We start from the raw sequence: 6,523 nt of genomic DNA, 5'->3' as shown, positions 1-6,523 counted from the left end.
CAGCAGAGAGAAGGGGCTTGAGGATCACGGTACAGGGCAGGTGGTGAGGGACCACGGTATAAGGCAGGGGTTTGAGGATTACGGAGGAAGGCAGGGGGCTGAGGACCATGGGGGAGGACAGTGGGTTGGGGGCCAGAGCAAACTCTGGGGGCTCTCACCAGCCGCCCAGCAAGAGGCAGATGGAGGCACCATCCCACCAGAGGCTGGGGCTCAGACAAACTGCTTGTTGTAACGCTACTGCCTGGCCAGGCTGTCTGTCTGTCTTTCCAACTATCTGTCTCGCTTGCTAATCAAAATAAGTGGTTCCAAGAAAGCTGGAAGAGGAGAAGGAATGTCTCACTCAGCCGTGGCTTCCTTTAGAAAGTCTGGAAAAACCGTGGCATCTCAATGTGTGTGAAGATCTGCCGAGAAGCACATTTTCCTTCCAAAGCTGCTTTAGAGATGTGAATCATGAGCCGGTAACGCTCCTGGCAGAAAGAAAACCGATTCCTCTGAGACATAGTGTCGGCAGCAATTCTGCCATATCTCTTGTGTGGAAAAGACAAACACTTATCATAGAGACATGGCTGCTGGTGCTGCCAAGAGCCCTGTAGTGTCCAGACCCTGCCTGTACCTGGGTTGCTTCTGCCAGGAGAAGCCTTGAGAGCTTCCCCAAAGGTCTCCCAAAGCCCAGTGATGATATTGCCAACATTTAAACACAAGCCAAAGGGTTTATGGTCCCCTTTGCTGCCCTCCACAACCTCAACCCCTCAGCTGCACCTCTGCATTTCAGGGATGAAAATACCCTGTATCCCAGCAGGCTGTTTCTGATGATGCTGATCCGATTTCTGGGTTTTACAGGCGTCACATCGCACGTTGCAGGAGAGACGAGGAGGGGATGCCCGAGCAGATCGTTTTTTCTTGCTGTGTGCTCAAGGCCCCAGCTTCTTGCAGTTATGAGCCGAACTCCACACCCCTCCAGCCATAACCACCCCATGGCAGAGCACCTGCCTTTGGCCATAAATGGAGAATGTGGAGATTCATTGCCCCTTTTACTGGAAAAGAACCTAAAACCTTCAGAAAGTTCTGCTGGGAGCTGGAGGGGGTTTTGCTGTAGCCTCACAAAATAGGGGGATGGAGGGCTGGCAGTTCAACAGAAAAGCTCATTTGGATGCTGAAAACAAAAGAGGTGAGAGGGAGGTGGGTGGTGGGCTGGGACCCTGGGGGGTCCCTTGAAGCAGAGGAGGGAGCAGAAGGACTGTAGGGTCCTCACATGCTGCTTGTCCCCACCATCAGCCTGTGCAGCATGGGAGGCAGTCCAGAGCTAAGTTATAGTGAATTCCCACACAATTATTGTTCCAAAAAAAGTACCTCACTTGTAATTAACTTTTCTCCTTCTTCCAGCACCTGAAATAAGGCGCTGGGACAGCAAGGCGGCTGGGAGCGTGTCAGCCCAGCCTGCCGGGCGGCTCGCAGCCAGCAATCACACCACAGCCCAGCACTCCTGCACACGCTATTTCATTTGACTGCTCTTTTCCTAACACATTCATTAGCGGTCATTTAATTAGAGGATGCAAAAATGAGCTGTTCCGAAGTACTAAATATATGCATGCAAAATATGCGATGAGCAATTAGTGCTACTAATAAGAGAGGGAGGCATGGTGGCAACAACAGGAAAAATACAGCAACGTCCCAGCAAATCTGAGATCCAACCTGGCTCAGCTGCCTGCAGCGACCTGGAATTACCCCAGCGCCTCTTGGGGCACAGGCAGAGAAAGTTAAACATGGGTGGGCAAGCTGATGGATGGTGAGCAGCTGTTCCTGTCCAGGGGTGTCCCAAACCACCCGGAATTCAGAGCAAAGGCTGTCAGAAGGGATGGGAAGGGGCTGCTGGCACTGCTACCACTCAAAATCTGGATCTAAATTCAGCAGGATGGGGAAACCCATTGCTGTCCGCCAACTTTCTGATGCCATTTGCTTGGAGATGGGAATTAATGGGGCTGAGCATGTGAACCAGGGACTCCTGGGGATGGGGAATGCTGCCAGCTGCTTCCCAGTAGCTGTGATTGTTATTAGTATTAAATTCAGCACTTTTATGCAGGATGGAGAAGTGTTTAGGCAGGAGCCTAGCTCCTGTCCTACCTGTCATTAAAAAACATTGCAAATAAGCTGCAATGCAAGGAATTAAGAGTAAATGCATCCTCTGTAAGTGGCTTCAGCCTTTCATGGCATCTGTGTCCCACCATTTCCTCTTCGGCTGGCTGAGCTACTGAGCTACTTCTGTTTTCCTTGTTCTCATGACGAATACATTGCTTTTTCTCCTTAATCCTGCCCACAGCTCCTGACAGCGGCATCTCAGGCAGGAAGAATCCTTTGTGATGGAAATTTCACGTCAGCTGCAGCTGCAGCCCCAGCCTGGCCAAATCCAGGGCTGTGCCCCGGGTACTTGCCCACCCAGCCGGTCGCTGGTGCTCTTGTCGCTCCTTTGCAGCCAGCACCGGTACAGGATACAAGCCATACACAGTCAGAGCTAAATGCTAACACAACCCGTCAGGCTGCCCGGCGAGGGGTGCTCTCGGTACCCACTCGTGCCGTGATGAGAGATGCAGGGACCTGAGGAAATGCAGGAGCGGTGCCGGCTCCCCGCTGGCACTGTGGTGCCAGGCGGTCCCTCCAGCTCAGTCCCGTCATCTCTGTCAGCCAGAGAAGCTCAGCAGAGCCGGGAGGTGCTGCCAGACCCTGAAATCCCTGGGGATGCCAGGAATAGGCAGCACCACTGCACACGGGCTTGTCAGCATCCCCAGATGAAACATTTCATCCTGCATTGACAAATCTTTTTGTTGCTTTCAAGCACAAAACTGAAGAGGTTTAGAAACCATGAAGAAGCATATAGGAACTCCGGGGGTGACCACAGATCCCCTCTCCCCTCCATCGGCAGAAAACCAAACACTTGGTGCTCTCTGCTTGATGAAGAGTTGATAGTGCTTCAATAGAAAGGGTTTAACAACTTGTTTCCACCTTGCAGAAGATCTTGAAGGGATTTTCAGCAGTTGAGACCTGCTCCTGCTGAAGTCAACGGTGACGGACCTCAGCCAGACGCTCCCAAAGAGCCAGACCGGTGCAGCTCGGAGGTCCCCGGCAGAGCTGTGCTGACATGCACAACCATGGGGCAAAGCAGAACGGGGGGTTTATTGCATCCTGGGACAAGGTTTTCCTATGACATTACCTGCCTGGTTTATTCTGGCTGCGGTTCTCCCCCAGCGAAGAACAAGGCAGGACGCTGTGGGGTGGGATGTGGGGCTGGTGGTGACAGGTCAGCCCTTGCCAGGGGACACTGAGAAGAGCCATGCTAGTGGGGGCAGAAGGGAGACCCTCCTCTGTCTCCTCCCGGTGACTGACAGGACTGTGACACAGTCAGAAGCTGCGGTTAAAATCCAGAGAATGCCAGGAGAGACAGCAGCAGCGTAGAGCCAGGTCTGGCACGCCACGGCATGTTAGATTCAGTGTGGCCAGCGTTCGTGTGCCTCCCATAGCAGGTCCTTAAACCCCTGACACTGCCTGGGGAAAGGCAAAAAATCCCAAGATAAGATTTAGAGTGAGAGATTTGGACATAAAGAGGGGCAGCGAGGGAAAATAAACCCTGTGGCAAGTAAAATACCAATGCCAGGAATACCGTGTTGAATATTTTGGACCCAGTGCAATAAAGATGATGTGAAGCATCCTGAGAGCCAAAGTGGGCTTCTTAGGGTGGTGAAGGATGCTGGCAGACTCACACAGGGTCAGTCCAAGGGTCAGGATGTGTGGGGAGAAACGGGGGAGCAGCAGGTGTGCCTAAATTCAGGCAGATCTGGGACTGTGGCAGCCCCAGGGCCTGGCTGGCTGGGGACACGGCAGGTGGTGGTGGTCACCAATGGTCTGGGATTAAACATGGGGGATCACAGAACAGCCCGGCTTCACCCAGCGCCGGACTGCAAAGGGCGACGGCACCAGTCGCGCGCTGGACCAGGGCTCTGGCCACGGGCTCCCCCTGACGCTGCAGGGAACGGAAAGGTTTTGCTGGGGCTGCAGTACCAATGAAAGAGTTTTCTCTATTTTTTTTTTTTTCACTCATTGCTTGCAAACATCGTCATCTTGTACATACACACAGAATGCCAAAATGTGAGTCAGCTTAATGGCAGTTCGGCTTCTGCGCAGGAACAAGCTGATAAACGGCAGAACTGCAGTTTGCAGAGGTGATTTATTCCCCTTCCAGGGGTTTCAACAAGTCTCTTCACGTCAGGTAGAATACACTCCCGTGATATAAATAAATAAATATTTTTTGAATTTAATTTTTTAGAAATATACTTTTTTTGTTTTCAATTAGTTGCTTCCCATCTATGTGGGGAAACTTTTCACTCTCAGCTAGCGGACAAGTGTACTTTTTTTAGCCTTGATATGCACTAGAGAATGGGAAGAAATGCAGACAACATCCTCCAGCGAGCAGCAGATTCAAACTATAAGCAGGTGGGGGTATTTTTTAATAGCTACTAAATAAGTTTCCTGGCCCAGTTCTGTGATCCAGCACAACAAAAGATCCTATTCACATGAGGGAGCAGATCTGAGACCGCCGCAGGAATCTTAATTCCTGAATTTCTCAGCTATGTTTTTTTTTCTGATGTAAAGAATCTCAATGAGCTAGTTCTGGAGATCTTGACATAATGTCGGTTTTTTGGTAACCAATGCTATAGTTTAAACCCTGATCTGTAAACACTCAGGTATATACTTATATCTACATGTATAAACAATACCATGCAGGTCAGCAAAACTAACCATGTATGTAAAGTTAAGGGCATGTGAAAAGTGTCTGCAAGATTGAGGCCAGCGATTGCAAAACAGTTTAAACTATAATCCTCCATTTTCATTAGTTTCTTGAAAAACTTCTGCTGTGGGCTTGAAATTCTTCCTGTTTTGTTGAGCCAAAGGTGATTTTTCTCCTCAGGCAGTCTGAGCAAAAACCTTCCTGCTGTTTTTAAGCCGTTAGGCTTCAAAAATCACATTTCTCACTAAGGACATTCTGCCCTTTTAATTTAGAGAGTTCAGTGTTGGTGTGTATTGTGTAAATAGAGCTAATTAAAGACAGTTGTTATTTGCCATACATAAAAATACTCTTAACACCACAATCCGGTGGATTTAGCTGCTTTTGCTAAACAAAGCAGGATCTGTATGCACCGGCAGCATCCTTTTATCCTACAAATGGGGTGTTAATTTTTCAGCCTAACATATAAATAAGACCTCAGCCCCCAAAGTTCATCCCTTTCTAGGAGGCGGAGCAGTGCAGAAGCGGTGGGTTCCAGGTTTAAGCTCTGTTCTCTCGGAAGGTGAGGGGTGTCCATCTATGAAGGGCGCTAAAGCATCGCCCCGTGCCCAGCGCTGCTGGGGAACCCCGCACTGACCGTGTTGCTGGAGTTCCCTGGTCGGTGCAGCCGCCGCTCGCTCGGGGAAGAAGGCGGCTATGGGCTGGTTTGCAGCCTGGCCGGGGTTGGGAAGACGATAATCTCTGCAAGAGCCCACGCCTGCTTTTCTGGCTTTTAAGAAAATGAGGCTGCAGCAAAAGCGATGAGCTGGGTGCCCCCCGGTCTGAGCAGCCCGGCTGTGAAGGTAAAAGGGGGCAGGATGAAAAGTCTGGTTAAAAATCAACACACGGCCATTCAAGTCAAACTGTCTCTGAGGGAATATGGCATGTGCCTTGAGTTTGAACCAAACGCGACAAGAGAAGGAAGCAAGAGATCCAGATTAAGAGCAAATCCTTCATTAAGAGATTAAATGGTGCAGATAAAAAAACAAAAACACCCCCCCCCAACAAATAAACAAACATCCCCACCAACAAAAACAAACAAAAAACCCCAAATCCCGTGGCAATCATTATTTGAGTTATGATAAACTGAGATTTAACAAACATGTGTTTCAACCATGAAAGGGGAATGGAATATTTTCCCTGCTTTTCCATGGAGCCAAAGCCGAGGAAGTAACTGGAATGAGGATGGTAGAAGAGGAGAAATGAGCAGACAGGAAAATGCCACTTAGCACAATAAATCTGATTCTTAGCCCCCACTTTCCTGGTTTATGGTCAGAACCTTTTCTCTGTCTATGGGAGCGTGTCCCGCCCCTTGCAAAGGACCAGGCGGCTGGGTGTGAGATGGAGCCCTGGAGCAGCAGCCACCCCCCTGCACCGCTGCAGACAGGGCAGGTTCCTCTGGTCACCTGGCAGAAACATCACCTCAAGGCAGTGGAATATATATATATATATATACATATATATATAAATACTCTCAGTCATGCTTCAACTTTGTAGATTATTCAGGAGCAGGTTCTCCAGGCACTTGGGAGTTTAATATTAATAACTGAGATGTTTTGACTAGACACACAATCTGCTCGGTTGGTTGGTTGGTTGGTTGGACTGAAGAAACACTGAGAGGCAACTTCAGCTCCTTGTTTTGTTTTCTAAGTATTCTAGGAAATAACTGACCCAATTAACAGGCAATATGTGGGACAGTTTCAGGCATGT

Source organism: Patagioenas fasciata, chromosome 15 (genome assembly GCF_037038585.1).
Source record: "Patagioenas fasciata isolate bPatFas1 chromosome 15, bPatFas1.hap1, whole genome shotgun sequence".
NCBI classification, from domain to species: domain Eukaryota; kingdom Metazoa; phylum Chordata; class Aves; order Columbiformes; family Columbidae; genus Patagioenas; species Patagioenas fasciata.
Note: the sequence above shows the minus strand (reverse complement) of the source record.